This window comes from Pinus tabuliformis, chromosome 2_1 (assembly GCF_031772625.1).
Source record: "Pinus tabuliformis cultivar Carrire ecotype Pingquan chromosome 2_1, CPIR1, whole genome shotgun sequence".
Taxonomy (NCBI): Eukaryota; Viridiplantae; Streptophyta; class Pinopsida; order Pinales; family Pinaceae; genus Pinus; species Pinus tabuliformis.
Window position 1 is genome coordinate 652,378,703 of NC_142299.1, and position 20,126 is coordinate 652,398,828.

Below are 20,126 nucleotides of genomic sequence, written 5' to 3' on the forward strand. Positions count from 1 at the left end.
CTAAAGGGGGCGAAATATTTCAGCAAGATCGACCTGAAGTCAGGATATCACCAGGTACCAATCGAACCCTCTGATGTGTGGAAGACTGCCTTCAAATCCAAGGAGGGCCTTTTCGAATGGTTGGTTATGCCTTTCGGATTGACGAATGCTCCTGCAACCTTCATGAGGCTAATGGATGACATCTTGCGGCCATTCACCAACTCCTTTGTAGTACTATACTTGGATGACATCTTGCGGCCATTCACCAACTCCTTTGTAGTAGTATACTTGGATGACATTCTGATCTTCAGCCAGAGTTGGGAAGAGCACCTCCACCACATCCGACAGGTTCTCCAAACACTGCGGCAACACAAGCTATGTGCCAATTTGGAGAAATGCACTTTTGGCATGACCGAGGTTCAGTATCTGGGATACATCATTGATGAACAGGGGGTGCATGTCGATCCAGCCAAGATCCAAGTCATTCGGGATTGGCCCTCTCCAACCACTCTAACAGAGCTCCGCAGCTTTCTAGGTCTTGCCAACTTCTACCGCAGGTTCGTGTTGGGGTTTTCTCATATTACTTGGCCCTTGATTCAAGTCACCAAGGGAGGGGCGAAAGCAAAATTCTTTTGGTCTGAATCTCAACAGAAGGCATTCATGGAGTTGAAGGATCGCCTCTGCACGGCACCAGTGCTCGCGTTACCAGATTTACAACAACCATTTGAGGTCGAGACAGATGCCTCTGACTATGCTGTTGGGGCAGTCCTTACTCAACATGGACATCCAGTGGCATATCACAGTGAAACACTTTCAGACACAGTCCGGAAGTACCCCACTTATGATAAAGAGATGTATTCCATTGTACAGGCCTACCGACAATGGAAGCATTACATTTTGGGGAAGGAAACGGTCATCCACACAGACCACCAACCCCTGCAGTTCATACAGACCCAAGGGAAATTGCAGAATGATCGCCATCAGAAGTGGTCTACATACCTGCAACAGTTCCACTTGAATATCAAGTATAAGAAGGGCAGCACCAATAATGTTGCAGATTGCCTCAGTCGACCACCGATCATGGCGTTAACCACCGTGCTCAACTCTTGTGGGCACGAGACTTCTGATTGGCCACTTCTCTACAAAAGTGACCCAGAATTCGGCCACACATACCAGACACTCTTGGAGGGTCGGCATGTTCCAGATTTTCACCTCCAAGATGCCCTGTTATGCCACCTAGGTCACCTTTGTGTTCCTTCAAGCGAGCGTGCCAAGATGATTTGGGAAGCACACTACAGTCGGGCTGCTGGGCATTTCGGGGTCGAGAAAACAGTGGCAGTACTGCAAAATTATTTCTATTGGCCAAATCTTCGACAGGATCTTGGGAAGTACATCAGATCATGTACTGCCTGTGCCATTGCCAAACCAACCATTAAGAAGCACGGCCTCTATACCCCGTTGCCTACCCCTAGTCGACCTTGGGAATCCATCTCCATGGATTACATTTCAGGCCTTCCTTCCACTAAGCATGGAAATGACTGTGTTTTTGTGGTCGTCGACAGGTTCTCGAAGATGGCCATTATGGTGGCCTGCAAGAAGAATATCACAGCAGAAGCCACTGCTAAACTCTTCTTTGAACGAGTGTGGGTGCACTTTGGGATCCCACAGTCTATCATCTCAGATCGGGACAGTCGGTTTCTCAGCACATTTTGGTCCAGTCTCTGGTCAATGCTGGACACCAAACTCACGAATTCCACAGCCTTCCATCCTCAAACTGATGGCCAGACAGAGGTTGTCAATAGGATGAGTGTGCACATTCTGCGCATGTATAACTCAAAGAATCCACGCACATGGGACGAGATCCTCCCCTATGTTCAGCACAGCTACAATCGAGCTATTCACAGCTCCACTAGCCATAGCCCTTTTCAGGTGGGTTTGGGATTCCAGCCAGTATGCCCCATTGATGTGGCCATGCCACTTGCAGCTACTCACATAAATTCAGCTCATGTCCAGTCTGAAACAGATAAGGCCACTAGCTTCATTGAGCACATCCAACATATTCGCCAGCAGGTCCATGACATTCTTGAGAAATCAAATGCCAAGTACAAGCAGCGACATGATCAACATCGGGTGCCACACAAGTTTCAGGTGGGCGACAAAGTCTGGTTGCATTTGCAAAAGGAACGCCTTACTGGAGCCTATCGAAAATTGAGACCACTCCGATATGGTCCTTACACCATTACTAAGGCTATGGGAGACAATGCATTTGAGCTCAGCATTCCCCCATTCCTTGGCTTGCACCCAGTGTTCAATATGGACCGCCTTCGGCCATACTTTCCACCATTGCTAGACACATCCGACATTGTAGAACAGCTCAAACCCACAGAATTAAATCCAGATTGCATGGAACAAGCTGCAACTGATCGGATCATGGACACACAGATCAAGAACACTCGCCAACAGAATATCCAACTATATCGAGTTGTTAAAGCAGGCCAACTCCTTCAGCAGGGCAAGTGGCTCACTAGGGAACAAGTTCAGCAAAAGTTTCCTCATCTCATGGAGGAGCTCAACGCAATGGGGACCATTGCTTCCTAAGGGGGGAGGAATGATCCAGGAGGATATTGGTGGCCACCTGCCAAGTCCACCTGGACCCCCACCATTGTTTCTCTCAGCATTTTCAGTTTCCTTAAGTGTAGCACAACTTACTATTTTTAGCAGTTTTTCGGGTCCTGAACTTCTGGAGCCGTTTTGAGGCCCTAAACGACATTTTTTGGGAAATCTGAGGGCAACATGGGTCCTTCCCAAAGTGGTAGTGCTGGGATAGATCTTTCTAACGAGCTATTGTACGCGTCAAACGGAGATCGTATGCCAAAGTTACGACCCCGGGAAGTTGATGTACCAATTTACCCAAACGGAGCCCACAGTTTGGCGTTTCATCTCCTAGGGTTAGGTTTTGGAATGTTAAGGGTTTTCCATTCTTTCTCAACAATAAATAGGCCTTCGAGCCTCATTGTAACACGGTTCAGAGGCATGTAGCCACCACATCTCTTCTCAGAGATAAGCTACCATCGCCCTAGCTAGTTTATTTCCATTTATGGTTGTAAGCATATTTTAGTATTTTCCATTAATGAAATGAAGTATTATTTCTGTTGCATCTTTGTGTATATGGTTATCTCTGTAGTTTGTTGCGTTCCTGTTTAAATCTGGATCATGGAGAGTGACTCACAGCTCATATGGTACTATTATCTATGTCTGAATTCATTCTTTTCATATGAATTGTTATTTGATCGCCTTTGCTATTATCGAATATATGTATGTGTTTTAACAGCATTTCTTTATTCCCTCCACTATTGGATGTTTATGGGATGATTTTCTTTTGATCATATATGTATCGATGATATATAAGTGTAGCAATATTGTGCTAATCACATTGTTTAACAATTTAAGCAAAGTAATCCTTGAATGAGTAAATGTCCATGTTTATTAGATAGAGTCATCTACATGCCTGTTAATAAACATAGATCATCAAGCGCTACACTTCAAAGCACAATAGTTCCCGGGATTAGTAGTAGTTCTTTTTATTTCGCTAATAAATTAAGTAATTCACCTATCATTAGATTAGTCAATCAATCATTTATTCATTCTGTTTATTCATTGCTGGGAAACTGGTCCCATTATCCCCAGTCGGAGCCACCATTCCAAATGGAAAAGGAGCTGTATTAAGGTCCGGACTGGGTGGTTATCCCCCAATGTTGATACAACGATTTTCGGGGCATCAACATTTTTGGCACTAGAAGGAGGGCCCAACTGTGAATGGAAAGTAAACCCAAGTCTGCAGGCCATTCTAAGAGTAATTCTCCCTCCGCATCACCTCGTACTTCCCAATTGCATGCTGGTTCTCCAGTATCCAAACAAGAAGAAGAGGAATCAATTACCACTGCTCAAGCCCATCATACTCTAGAACAATTAAGTCTTGAATCCCCTGAAGTCCAGTCTCTTATCCACAAACTTCAGAGCTTCTCGATTTCACCACAGAAATCTGAGGTATCGCAAAGCAGTGCGACTTCGCAGTTTACTTTACCTCACCCTCTCACCAGACTTCAGAGTGGAAAGCTCGTTATTGAGCCCACTGAGTTCCCTTTACCCAAAAGGAAAAAGGCGAAGAAATACACTGAAGGATCTGACAGTGAAGAGCTTTCATCCACATCCTCCATCTCACCTTCCCCCGTGCGAAGTCAACCATCCACTCCACCATTACATATTGTTGTTCATCAGGGATTAGGAACTTCAACATCCCAACCTGCTCACTCCGCAACATCATTTCCTTCCCAGACATTTGGAATTTCAACAGTAGTATCATCTACTACTGCTGTTATAATGGCAGATCCATGGACCAGGCCTGGTGCAGTCAACATGCCTGCACCATTGCATGCATTACTTGATGCTCCTGAAAAATGGCTACCCAAGTTTAACCCAGATGATGGAACGCAAGCTGAGGAACATATTAATAACTTCATGTTGGCAGTCAACTTGAAGGGAGTAACAGAGCAAGATGTTGTTGTTAGGCTTTTCCCTTATACTTTGCAAGGATCAGCAGGATCCTGGTATTTTTCTTTACCTTCTGGTTCCATTACCAGTTGGACGACTTGCCAAGAACAGTTTCTTACTAAGTATGGAGATGATAGGTCTTTGGCTACACTAATAAATGATCTCTCCAATCTTAGGATAGAGCATAGGGAACCAATTAAGGAATTTAACACGTGATTCAATAAACTCTTGAATAAAATCCCAACGGCCTCCATACCAAGTGAGAAAATCCGAAGCGAATGGTATATAACTACCCTACCTGCCAATATAGCTATTTTTGTAGACAAGGTTGGAAAACCTACTTTAGCTGAAAACATGAAAGAAGCACTTGCTGTGGAGAAACATATTAATGCTCTAGAGAAGAAAGCTGCTCTGGAAGACAGAAAAGCCAAAAAGTTTTCTTTTAAAGATGATTCTAAGAAGAAAACCCCTAAAGATCCATATGACATGGAAGGTCTTCAAAAGGTCCTCAAGACTATGTCAAATGAAATGGTTGAAATCATAAAACAAGTAGCCGAAACCTCGACCAAAAGACCCTTTAGAAATTATAAGAAAACTTAATCAAAACCACCAAACGTTATATCAAATGCAGATTCAGATCTTGAAGAAAACGAAGAAGAAACAGCTACACCAACTGATGAAGAAGAGGAAGTTGTTGAATGTCATGGAATGTGGGATTTCATACTGCCTAACTCCGATACAGATAATGAAGAAGAAGCGTTTCTTGTCACTACTAGGAGTAAAAGTACCTCCGAACCTGTTCAGGCAACTTCAAAGAAAAGGAGTGCAGGTGCTGCTACAACAAAAGAAAAAGTATCTACAAAGAAGCCACCTACAGTAATTCCTCAAAACCAACCTTCAACCTCAAATACTCCTTCAACATCTAAAACTTTGGTAGTATCCGATTCAATGGATTACAATATTGTTGATGACATGAAAAAGACCAAGGCAAACATTACCATGTTTGAAATTAGTAAATTGAAACATCAGCAAAAATTGCTTCTCAAAGAATTAAATGCTGTTCCTACTTCACCTCTTCCCAGTGCTAAAGCTGCAAACGATACAGGTCAACCACCTTTTGGTATGGTTGAAGCTACTGATGCAGTCCTAATAGGAGATAGATCAAACTCTCATACTCCACCTTTCCTTCTAACCTATGAGATCTACAATAGAAACCTGCACAACTGCTTGATTGACTCAGGGGCATCTTCTAACATAATGCCAGCTTCAGTTTGTTCCGAACTGAACATTGAACCCCAGAAGTCTGCTATTGATATTGTACAGTTGGACAGGACTAAAGTGCAGGTTTTGGGAGAGATCAATTTCGTAACTATCAGGTTATCTGCTGATCCCAGAATAGTACAAAGGATTGATATCCTAATCACCGATATACCTGAATTTTATGGTTTGATCTTGAGTAGGGATTGGTCTGAGAAACTACATGGGTATATTTATACTGATTGGTCACATATGTGGCTTCCCTATAAGGGTAAGCCAAATCAAATAAGGATCGATCGGGAAAAGCATATGACCCATACAGTTACTGAATTTGAGCAAGAAAACCAACCAATAGCATTCAATAACAACATTTTCGGGAATTATGCATCAGAGTCATTCTTTGGCAACTTCACTGCCCAGCCGTCCCCTTTCTCAGTAAACCATTTTACATCTCAGATTGAAAATCTTTCACAAATAGATAGGTCAAGATGTTTCAATGATACTGAGAAAACTGTAAATAAAATTGTTAATACTTCTTTATTTTGGTCGTTATATTTCGATGGGTCGAAATCTAGTGAGGGCTCAGGAGCAGGATGCATTTTGATTAGCCCACAAGGGGTAAAAACAATGCTGTCCTTGTTGGAAATAATACTGAGAGGGGGGTGAATCAGTATTATCTAGAAATTTAATAAATCTTCCTTATTTGATCTTTGAATTATTTTAGCATGTCAGTACCATAAAATAATGAGCATGAAAAATAGATAGTCACACCAAAGAACACAAGATGTAAGGTGGAAACCCAATGTGGGTGAAAACCACCTGCTGCAATATGTCTCTATCTTCTTTCAATTTAGAAACTTCTTTTACAATGATTTTGTACTGGTGCAGTCCTTTACCAGTACGCAGGCTGCAACCTGCAGAGAGCTACAACTCTCTCTCTCTCTCTCGTTTTCCAGTCTACTCCTGGAAGGGAGCTACAACCCCCTACTTCCTTTCATAAGCATCAGATAATCAACAAGTACATAACAGATATAGATCACTACAGATATCAGATCAGCAACAACAGAACTAACCCAGAACACCTTATCAATAGAGAAATTCAATCAACAGAACATCTTAAAACAGAGACGCAGTTTTTCTTTCTGTGGTCTGCGACCAGACGCCGTTAACCTTCTGCTACTCTGCGTCCACACGCAGATATCCTTCTGCTCCGCTGCGTGCCCACGCACTGTTCCTTTGACTGCTCTGCGTTCTGTTGCTTCAGGGACGCACCCAAAGATACTATCGCGCCGCGTCTTTCGCTACAGAGACGCACCTAAAAACACTATCGCGCCGCGTCCTTCTGCTTCAGAGACGCAACTGAACCTTGATCGCCCTGCGTCCCCACGCAAGTCTCTCTCTACTGTGCTGCGTCTCGGCGCACTTGCCCTTTACAGTACCTGCGTCCCGGCGCACTTTTCTTCCACTGAACGTGCGTCCCTTCAGATATAAATGATATGAAGACTTCAAGACTAACCCAAACAGTCAGATCTACAGATCTGATCATGCGCCATAGAGATCACAGTCCATTAGAAGATTCGCCCTCTTAGATCTGGACTAGATCTTACCAAATAAGATATTCAACCAAAGACAATGCTCAATCCAAATGAACTCCTTTGCTTTATATAGGCAAGCTCCTCCCCAAAACATGGAACAATACCACGAGCCGACACCATAAAAACACAAAACCGTCGGCTAGATACCACACAAGAAACCCCCACATGCTTTTTCTCTGCCTTGAAATGTGTGCACTGGGTGGACGCACCCCCTGAACGGCTGGCCAGCGTCGCTGGACGCGGACCCTGCATGGTGTACCTGCGGGTACGCACCTCCTGAACTGGTTTCCTGCGTCCTTCTTAATTTTCAACAAACTGAGAGCCTTGCCACTGGAGTTGCCATCAAGTACAACATCTGTAACATACAGTCATACCAGAAAACATAATGCCAACAATCTCCCCCTTTGGACTTGATGGCAACCTTACAAACTTCAGCTTCATTCTCCCCCTTTGACATCAAGGGCAAAGGGTATGCTCCCCCTAAGCTCATGTTCCTCCAGATCTGCAACAAATAACCAGAGATCCACCATGAAAGAGATAGAGACATATTGCAGCTATTTCCAAGATCTCCTTTTCCATAATGCCAACAATGCATTATGTTCTCCCCCTGAGCCTGTACCACCAATAAGAAGATGTTCAACAATAAGATGATGCATCAACAACCCCCAGCTTTTGCCTGAGGTATTCAAACGTGTCCCTGGGCAATGGTTTGGTGAGAATATCAGCAACTTGTTCCTTGGAAGGAACATACTCCAACTTGACTTTCTGTTCAAGCACTTGTTCCCGGAGAAAATGGTACTTGATTGGTATGTGCTTGGTTTTTGAATGCATAACAGGGTTCTTTGAGATGCTGATTGCACTTGTATTATCACATAAGATGGGGATTGGTGGTGTACAAGTGATTTGAAAATCCTGCAAAGTCTGCATCATCCAAAGAAGTTGGGTGCAACAAGATGCAGTAGCAACATATTCCGCTTCAGCTGTAGACAAGGCGATCGAACTCTGTTTCTTGCTGAACCAAGATACCAGTCTGGAACCCATAAAGAACGCACCACCACTTGTGCTTTTCCTATCATCCACGCTTCCGGCCCAATCTGCATCTGTATAAGCATGAAGAGAAAGATCTGTATCTCTAGGATACCATAAGCCATAATTTTGAGTCCCTTGAAGATATTTGAAGATTCTTTTTACTGCCTGAAGATGAGTCTCCTTCGGATTTGCCTGAAATCTTCCAACTATTCCAACTGCATGCATGATGTCCGGTCGGGTACCTGTCAAATATAGTAAACTTCCAATCATAGATCTGTAGGTTGGTTGATGTACTGCTGCAGATTCATCATTTGCACTGAGACTACATCCTATGACCATGGGTGTACATACTGGTTTTGCATCTTCCATGCCATATTTCTTCAAAATCTGTTTGAGATACTTGGTTTGAAATAAAAAGATTCCTCCTTCCTTTTGTTGGATTTGCAAACCAAGGAAATATGTCAGTTCTCCTAGCAAGGACATTTCAAATTCTTTCTGCATGACCGAGGCAAAACTTTGACTCATAGCTTCTTCATTGCTGCCAAAAATAATGTCATCTACATACACAACAAGTATTAGCAATTTGTCATTTTCAACTTTTATATACAGATTGCTATCTGCTGAACCTTTTGAAAAACCTTGTTGATGAAGATATTTGTCCAACCGGTAGTACCAAGCCCTTGGAGCTTGTTTGAGACCACAGAGAGCCTTTTTCAATCGGCATACAAGATTTGGATCATTTCCAAGAATGAACCCATCTGGCTGTTCAACGTACACTTCTTCTTCCAAGTCTCCATTCAGAAAGGCTGATTTCACGTCCATTTGAAATACTTTGAAGTTTTGAAAACTTGAGAGAGCAAGGAACATTCGGATGGCCTCAAGTCTTGCAACAGGAGCAAAAGTTTCTTCAAAGTCTATTCCTTCTTGCTGCGCATACCCTTTACAAACAAGTCTGGCTTTGTTTCTAATTACTTCTCCACTTTCATTCAATTTATTTTTGAAGACCCATTTTGTTCCGATAACATTCTTATCCTTTGGTCTAGGAACCAGCTCCCAAGTGTTGTTCTTTTCGATTTGCTCAAGTTCTTCATCCATTGCTTTTACCCAACATTCATCTTTGCATGCTTCTTTCACATTTTGTGGTTCAGTAGAGGATAGTAATGCCAAATAGCTTGAGGCTTCTGCAACCGTTCTTCTTGTTTGTACACCTGCTTCTTTCTGTCCCACAATCTGAGATTCTGGATGATTCTTCTGAACATATCTGGATGGAGTTTTCTCTTCTATTCTTGTCTGCTCCTCTGGTTCTTCTTGAGGTTCTTCTTGAGATTCTTCTTCTTCATCATTCTGTCTTTGAGGATAGCCTTCATCTTCTTCGATATCTTCCCGATGTACTTGCCTAGGAATGTATCCCTTCTCATCAACCACCACATCAATGCTGTCAACAATTCTGCCAAGTCTTTTATTGTAGCACTTGTATGCTTCTCTATGTGGAGAGTAACCAAGAAGAATGCCTTCATCTGCTCTAGGTTCAAGTTTTCCAAGCTGCTCATCAGTATTCTTGATATAGCATTTGCTCCCAAAGATTTCGAAGTGCTTTACCGAAGGAGTTTTACCACTCCAGAGCTCATGAGGAGTTTGAGTGTTGTTTACCCGGACATTTGTCTTGTTGAGAATAATAACCGCAGCATGTGCAGCTTCACCCCAGAAAGTTGCGGGAGTTCCTGATTCATCAAGCATAGCACGAGCCATTTGTTGGATTGTTCTGTTCATTCTTTCAACAACTCCATTTTGCTGAGGAGTTCTAGCTGTAGAGAATTCTCTCCTTATGCCATGTTCATCACAGAAATCGAAAAATTCATTTGAAGTAAATTCCCCACCTCTGTCGGATCTGAGGCACTTAATTTTGTGACCTGATTCATTTTCAACCAAGGCTTTGAAGGATTTGAATTTTTCAAAAGCTTCATCTTTGTGCTTCATAAGTCCTAACCAGACAAACCTGGAGAAATCGTCAATAAATAATATCAAGTATTCCTCTCCTCTAGGTGTTCTTTTCCTGAATGGACCACATGTATCTGTATGTACTAGCTCAAGAGGCATGCTAGCTGATCCTTCCTTCTATGGAAAGTTAGTCCTGGTTTGTTTTCCAAACTGACATGATCTGCATATGGTGTTGTCAGGAATTTTGATATCTGGAAGATCGCGAACTGCCTGATATTTGCATGATTTCCTTATTTGTGAGAAGCTTAGATGTCCCAACCTTCGATGCCATAACCAGTGCTCTTCATCCTTGCTCAGATAGCATTGTTGTTGTCCTTCTTCAAATATGTACAGATTATTTGGAGTTCTTTTGCCTTTGAGTACTGTTTTACCTGTATCAAGATCACGAACAAGACATCCATTCGATCTGAAAATAACCTCGGTCCTTTGATCACACATCTGGCTGACACTTAGAAGATTATGCTTCAATCCATCAACATACAAAACATTTCCAGCCTTGACCTTTCCTTTTAACTGAGCAATGCCTTTTCCTTTTATAATTGCAGGAGTATCATTTCCAAAAGAGACTTTCTTTCCTTTTTCTAGAACAGAATAAGATTCAAGTTTTTCTTTATCACCTGTCATATGCTTCGAACATCCACTGTCAATGTACCATAGATTTTCCTGTCCCTGTGCATAAAATGCTATTCCACATCTTTCTGTTTGAGGTTCCTTTATTCTCCATGTTTTGGTGCTTGAGGCTTGCTCCTTTTTCTGCTGAAACCTGCTCCTACACTCAGATTCTTCATGACCAAAGTTATTGCAAATAGAACATTCGACTTCATTTTCAAGAACCGAAAAGTTGTTATAGGTCCTTTTTGTTATCCCTGACATACTTCTTGGTTTTTGAGCTTCCCTAGTCATGATTGTTTTATATGCAACACATTGAGCTACTTTGTGACCAAAATTATGGCAAGAAAAGCATTGTCCATTGAAGAAGCTTCTGCGGTTATTGAATCTACCTGCCAACTGATTGTAATTTCTATTTTCATTTATTCTTGAACCAAACTGAGAAGATTTTACCTGTGGCTGGTTGTAGCTTTTGTTCACCCTTAAGATGGATTGCCCCTGATAGTTTCTGTTTGTATTTTGTCCCTGCTTTACCTGATTATCTTCATTGTTCTTCTGCTCATTTCTTCTTGCCGCATCAAGATAACTTTTTGAGGTGGATGCTTGAGAGGTTTCTCCATTGTAATCCAAACCTGTCTTGTTTAGAGGAGACCGCTGCACATTGATAATCTCATCCAAAGTTTCAGATCCTTTGATGAACTTAAGATTAATAGCTTTTGTTTTCTCAATTTCTTTTCTGAGACCAACAATTTCACCTTCTAGTTTTTCAAGATGTTTTTCTTTTTCATCAATTTGAAATTGTAGAGTATCAATGATCACATTCTTTTCTTCTATACATCTCTTGAGTCTAGTAATTTCATCATAGAGGTTATTCACATCTACAGCATCCTCATAATCATCATCTTCAAATGCCATTAACAGTTTATATTTATTACCTTGTTCATCTTCATCACTGTTTGATAAACCATCACTATCTTCATGGGTGTAGTAGCTTTTGTTATTTGCACTTTGTTTCTTGTTCCATCTAGCAGGTTCCTTTCCTTTATCCTTATAAGGACATTTTGCAGCATAATGACCTACTCTTCCACAAGCAAAGCATTTGAAAGGTAGCTTACCTCTGAACCTTCCAGAACCCCTTTGAAGATTTCTGACAAAATTTGATTCTTCTTCCTCTTCTTCTGGAACATGGCTTGCTTCATAGTAATCTTCTTTGCCTGATGCCTTAAAAGCAGCTTCCCTTCTGTCTGATGGACCTCCCTTTCTCATTTCATAAGCAGTTAGAATTCCATGTAGCTGAGACATAGTGAGAACACGAAGATTTTCCTTTTCTTCTATTGCAGATACTTTAGATTCAAACTTGGGGGATAATGATCTTAGAATCTTTTGAACTACTATAGCCTCTTTTATTTCTTCACCCAAATTTTTCATACAATTAACAATCTCATCTACCCGAAGAAAATAATTAGCAACACTTTCATCATTATACATCTTGAGAGTCTCATATTGAATCCTGAGAGTTTGAAGTTTAGTTTGTTTTACCTGTTCATCTCCTTCATAGCTCGTGACCATTTTGTCCCATATCTCTTTTGCTGATTTGAAATGCATTACCTTCATGAATTCTGTTTGGGATATACTTCCTAATAGAGTACTGACTGCTTTTGCATTTGTTTCATACTTCTTTTTCTCAGCTGGATCTGTAGGAGTAGCTGAAGGAAAAGCATAGCCTGTTTCTACAATGTCCCAAACTTCTGTACCAAGAGATTGAAGATATGCAGTAACTCTTACCTTCCAATAATTGAAGTTTGTCCCATCAAAAATCGGTGGCCTGATTGATGCTTCTCTCTCGTAGTTGCTCATGATGAACGATCTACCTTCAAGCGATCAAGCTTCTCTGAAGGACCTGCTCTGATGCCAATTGTTGGAAATAATACTGAGAGGGGGGGTGAATCAGTATTATCTAGCAATTTAATAAATCTTCCTTATTTGATCTTTGAATTATTTTAGCATGTCAGTACCATAAAATAATGAGCATGAAAAACAGATAGTCACACCAAAGAACACAAGATGTAAGGTGGAAACCCAATGTGGGTGAAAACCACCTGCTGCAATATGTCTCTATCTTCTTTCAATTTAGAAACTTCTTTTACAATGATTTTGTACTGGTGCAGTCCTTTTCCAGTACGCAGGCTGCAACCTGCAGAGAGCTACAACTCTCTCTCTCTCTCTCGTTTTCCAGTCTACTCCTGGAAGGGAGCTACAACCCCCTACTTCCTTTCATAAGCATCAGATAATCAACAAGTACATAACAGATATAGATCACTACAGATATCAGATCAGCAACAACAGAACTAACCCAGAACACCTTATCAATAGAGAAATTCAATCAACAGAACATCTTAAAACAGAGACGCAGTTTTTCTTTCTGTGGTCTGCGACCAGACGCCGTTAACCTTCTGCTACTCTGCGTCCACACGCAGATATCCTTTTGCTCCGCTGCGTGCCCACGCACTGTTCCTTTAACTGCTCTGCATTCTGTTGCTTCAGGGACGCACCCAAAGATACTATCGCGCCGCGTCTTTTGCTACAGAGACGCACCTGAAAACACTATCGCGCCGCGTCCTTCTGCTTCAGAGACGCAACTGAACCTTGATCGCCCTGCGTCCCCATGCAGGTCTCTCTCTACTGTGCTGCGTCTCGGCGCACTTGCCCTTTACAGTACCTGCGTCCCGGCGCACTTTTCTTCCACTGAACCTGCGTCCCTTCAGATATAAATGATATGAAGACTTCAAGACTAACCCAAACAGTCAGATCTACAGATCTGATCATGCGCCATAGAGATCACAGTCCATTAGAAGATTCGCCCTCTTAGATCTGGACTAGATCTTACCAAATAAGATATTCAACCAAAGACAATGCTCAATCTAAATGAACTCCTTTGCTTTATATAGGCAAGCTCCTCCCCAAAACATGGAACAATACCACGAGCCGACACCATAGAAACACAAAACCGTCGGCTAGATACCACACAAGAAACCCCCACATGCTTTTTCTCTGCCTTGAAATGTGTGCACTGGGTGGACACACCCCCTGAACGGCTGGCCAGTGTCGCTGGACGCGGACCCTGCATGGTGTACCTGCGGGTACGCACCTCCTGAACTGGTTTCCTGCGTCCTTCTTAATTTTCAACAAACTGAGAGCCTTGCCACTGGAGTTGCCATCAAGTACAACATCTGTAACATACAGTCATACCAGAAAACATAATGCCAACAGTCCTGTAGGTTAGAATTTGAATGCACAAATAACATAGTAGAATACGAAGCCTTAGTCCAAGGACTATATAAAGCTATTGGCCTCAAGGTCCAATATTTGAAAGTGTTTGGAGATTCTGAAATTATTATCAAACAGGTAAGGAATACAATTCATTGTCTTTCCACCCATCTCAAACACTATCAATCGCTGATACAGGAACTCACCTCCCATGTTTTTGCATTCAATATTTCTTCTATTCCCAGGTCTCAAAATTCGGCAGCTGACTTGCTAGCCAACGTTTCTTCCAAGCTCCTACCTTCCGAAGACTACAGCCCAGATAGATTTTCAGTAGAATTTATTTTTAGGCCATCAGTTCCCGACAATGTATCTAATTGGAGAGTATTCAACCATGATGAAGACATTTTACAGTTCTTAACTTCCGAAAAGTCCTATGATGATCAAATCATCGAGGAAAACGAGCATGACCTTCAAATGAGAGGTAAACCCGAGGAAAATTCAATCCCTAAGCCTGTGGTGAAGCTTGAGGATCTTTATGATATTAAAGACAGGTTTAAACCTGTGACTAATGCAAAGCTCCAAAGTTCTACCCTAAGGTTTGAGTTGATAAACCTTGGCACTGAGCAAACTCCTCAAAACATTAATTTAGGATTAGGACTTTCCTTGGAAGAAAAGGAAGCATTCATTAAACTGTTAAGAAAAAATAAACAGGTTTTTGCTTGGAAATATGATGATTTAAAGACATATGATACATCCATCATCCAGCATACCATTCCAATGCTTCCCGAACAGAAGCCAATTCAGCAGAAGTTGAGAAAAATACATCCGAACTTGGAGAGTCAAATAAAATCTGAACTTAATAAACTCTTGAAAGCTAAGATTATTTTTCCCGTTCGGCACTCAAACTGGGTCTCCAATATGGTGCCAGTCAGAAAGAAAAATGGCGACATTACGATTTGTATCGATTTTAGAACTTTGAACAAGGCGAGTTTAAAAGATAATTTCCCATTACCTACTATGGAGCAGATACTCCAATCAGTAGCAGGCTCTGAGTTAATGCCCTTTCTAGACGGTTTCTCAGGATATAACCAACTTTTGGTCCCAGCTGAAAACCACATTCAGAACAAAATGGGGAACATATGCGTATCAAAAAATGCCTTTCGGACTTATTAATGCAGGAGCGACGTTCCAAAGAGCGATGTATATAGCTTTTAAAGGGTTGATTAATAGAACACTAGTCGTCTATCTAGACGATATTACTGTATTTTCTAAGGAGAAGTCTAATCATTTGCATGATTTAAATCAAATCTTTCAACGCTGCAAAAGATATGGTATTTCTCCTAACCCTAAAAAATCTTTCCTCGCTCTTGACCAAGGAAAGCTCTTAGGCTTTATTGTGTCTAAAGATGGCATTTATATTGATCCTGACAGGATCAAAGAAATCTCTGAAATCCCTTTCCCTCATAATAAAAAATCCATGCAGTCATTTTTAGGCCAAATCAATTTTGTCAAAAGATTTGTTCCAGACTTTTCTCAAATCGTTTTGCCACTTCAAACTATGATTAAGAAAAATTCAGTCTTTAAGTGGGGATCAGCAGAAAAGGAAGCATTTGATTTAATCAAACAATCAATAATCAATGCCCCAACCTTAAATACTCCTAATTTTTCTAATCATTTCACACTGTATACTATCGCATCCAACTTGTCTTATGCAGCAGTACTCACACAGCTTAATGATCACAATTTGGAAGCACCCATTTCATTCTATAGTTCAAATCTTCAAGGTACTGAATTGAATTACTCAGAAGTAGAAAAAAAAGCCTTTGCTGTATATAAAGCTGTCAAACATTACAGACCCTTCCTTTTAAACGCCCACACAAAAGTTATAGTTCCTTTCCCTGCAGTAAGGCAACTATTAATCCAAAGAGATTTAGGTGAAAAAAGGGCAAACTGGGTTACAGCACTTCAAGAATGTGATTTAGAAATTAAACCAGCAAAGATTGTTAGAGGCCAAGGTTTTTGCAGGTTATTGGCAGGCGCATCCAACATTCCAGAATTAGCTGATACAAATCAAACCGAAGAAATCAACCAGATAAGTATTACTGATTCAGAATCACAATATGCGGACTTAATCTTTTATTTGAAAAATGGGTATGCACCTCCTAACCTGTCTTACAAAAAGAAAAGGGCCATTATATTAAAAGCAAAAAATTTCACAATTATTGATGATGTGCTTTTTAGGCAAAATTATGATTCAATCTTATTAAGATGCCTAGAAAAACCTGAAGCACAAAAGGTTTTGCAAGAATTACATGATCGACCAGCACGAGGACATTTTGGAGCTGACACAACAGCTCACAAAATCATTCATGCTGGATATTATTGGCCAACTTTGTTTAGAGATGCTCATGAGTATGTAAGGAAATGCCAAAATTGTGAAACTTCTAGTGGAAGGCAAAGAAAACCAACTTTCCCTTTGCAACCGGTCAACATTGAACAACCATTTGAGCAATGGGGATTGGATGTCATTCGGGAAATTACTCCTCATTCTTCCAAACAGCATAAGTATATCCTTATTGCCACTGATTATTTTACCAAGTGGGTTGAAGCAATTCCTTTGAAGACAACAAATTCTGAGGCAATTATTGAATTCATAGATCAATTCATCATTACCAGGTTTGGTGTCCCAAATGCTCTTGTTTTTGATAATGCATCTTACTTCTCAGGCAATGCTATGTTTGATTTCGCTATTAAAAGAGGATTTAAATTAAAATATTCAGCTAATTACTATCCCCAGGGTAATGGTTTAGCAGAATCTATAAATAAAAATCTGATTAAAATTATTAAGCGAACCATCGAACAGGATCATAAAAAATGGCACAAATCCTTAATATTTGCACTATGGGCTGATAGGATAACATAGAAAGCTTCCATAGGTTCCTCTCCGTTCAACCTTGTATATGGAAAAGAAGCAGTGTTACCAACAAATCTTGTCCTTCCTTCCCTAGCCCTAGTTCAGTTTATTGAGGAAAGCCCTTCTTCTTCTATTCAACTTAGACATGACCAAATTCTAAAATTAGAAGAGGAAAGAGAAAAAGGCAAGGTTATTCATGCAAAACATCAGCAAATCATCAAGTCATCCTTTGATTCAGTCTCATCCGGTTCAAAACAATTTCAAGTCGGTGATTTAGTTCTGAAATGGGACAAAGCCCATGAAGAAAAGGGAAAACACACCAAGTTCCAGAAGATGTGGCTTGGGCCATTTTAGATCTGTGAGAAGATAGGCCATTCGACCTTCATATTACAAAATTTATCAGGTTTGAGAGATTCTCTCCCTGTTAATGGCCTTATCTTAAAGAAATTCTTTAATTGAGGAGGTAACCCTTTCTCCTTTTTAGTTTAATAGAATTTTGTAGTTTGTAGGACCATTAGAAAATAAAGTTGTAAGGTATCTTCCATTGACCTTTGCTGTACTTAAAAGTTGCTCAACAGAAGTAGTGATGATATTTACTTTTAAAATAATAGAACTCTTAGATAAGAGGAACAATTTCTAGGAAACTAGGTATAATTGCATTCCAAAACCACATTTCAATTTTTGTGAACCCTTCTCAAAGTTTAGAAGTGTTGTAAATCATTTTCTATTTTCAAATTGGTCACAAAAAGGTTATCAATATCAAAACAAAAACTAATCCAACTTCAGCATCTTTAACTCTTACCTTGTCATCCATTTACTCTTAAGGAGAAAATTGTCCATCCCATTCACCAAAGTTTATGGTTACTCAGAGTGTAATTCTAAAAATATTTGATATAAAAGATAAGAGGTCTTATTACAAGCCTGCTTACCATGTTCATAGGGAAATAGTTTAACCGACATTACCAATACTGCATACCAAAACAGGGTAATGGCTTAGAATTATAAGACAAGGGGTCTCATCACGAGCCAGCTTGTTCTGTTAGATTACTACCAGTGAATGGCATTGTCAATAGCTGGCCACCAAACCAGGACAATGGATTTTTATCTTAGCAATAATAGAAAAAGAAAGGAAATACAAAATATGAAAACATGTTTTGAATTCATTCTATTAACCACACTCTTAAATGGATGGGACAATGGACAATAATATGGTTTAAAGGTATCCCTGCCGAAACTATGAACGTTTGCTGGCAGCAGAGGCTCTACCTATGACAAAGGAGTCAATTCTAAAAGCTGATTTGGAAAGGTTTTCTGTTTTATCATTATAAACCAATAAAGGCCAATTTAAAACTTAGAATGTATCTAATTTTAAACAAGAGAGGAAATTAACAAAGATAGATTCATTTTATTTAGAATGCATATATCCTAGTTATATTAGAATTTTCCCCTTTAATGAGAACTCTATTTTGAAAAAGTTTAAGTATTTCCATACTTTTCAGAGATAACTGTTTCTTCCAGCGAATCACCAATTGTTGTGCTCTACAACAACCCCCCATTTCATATCATTTTTATTCAGAAAACTATCATATGAAATGGGTCCCTTTTAGTTTTGATTGGTATCAACTTTGTATTATTCAAAAAGGTTCAAAAACAAAATGAAAACATTATAAAAAAACCTTTTTGGCAAACCAATTTTGGTCTTATAATATAAATAATCAATCTTTTATCATTGCGATAAAGTGATCGCAAGATCGCATATCGCAATGACAGAGGAGGCATAACTTAAAAAACCATCGGTTTGCTCCGACGCGATAACATGCAAAAGCTTATTGGATATCGGCAATCATAAGTCCCCATAATTAAAGTACCTTTCGATCCGATGCGATGCGATATCGCTATCGGCAATCGGCGATACACTATGCGTGATTTTTAAAGTGTCTTTCGATCCGATGTGATGCGATATCGCTATCGGCGATCGGTAATATACCATGCATGCTTTTTAAAGAGCCCATACTCCCAATGTGATGCGATGCGATATCGCTATCGGCGATCGGGGATTTCAAAAGGTATCAATATAATGATTTAAGTTTTTCCCCGACGACCGATTGCGATAAAGCCAAAAGCGCAAACTTCAAAAAACCGTTAAAGCAGAGGGATATTACGATTTATTCATATTAAAGGCCTTATCTTTCGAACAGTGATTTACCTGCTCTCAACTGCCAAAAACATCCAAGGCACGCTTAAACAAATCATTCGGCCAATTAATGATATGATGAGCATTTAAAGGATTGGTAGGTTTTAAACGGCCATTTAATGAAATAATAAGTCTTAAAATCTTCTCATAAATTGTATCCCCGGCCACTTTAAAGTTAATCCCTCATCATGCTTTGATCAATATATCTCACTCGTATTTGGTTTTCGCTACCAATTCTCTGTGTTATGCTTATTTTCACTCCTGTGCAGAATTCTTCCGAAGTAATAGATTCAAGCAGAATGGGGAAGAAGTCTAAGAAAACCACAGTCGCTTCCACTGTACCAGCCACAGGACAAGCTGTCGCTAATCCAACAAACAAAAAGAAATGATTAATATATGATACTACATGCTTAGGACTCGCCAAGACCACTTGGCAAAGTACCTATAATTTGATCGAAGCCGAAGAACCAAAGGTAATGGGAGTACAAGCTACAGCGGGTTCCAGTAGAAAATTTGATGGCACTTTGAAAGACTTGGCCGATTCTTTCCTTCATCGGATAGCAGCTAGGGAGAAAATTCTCCCATATACGGATGTAGTATAGTGGGGAATTGAGGAAATACCAATTACAGATAGAACTTTCTGCACCAAAGATGGGAGAATCTTTGGTTCATTCAAGGCTGATGATTTAAGGCAAATGTATCATTTGCCTGAGCCAGAGAAGAAATACAACAA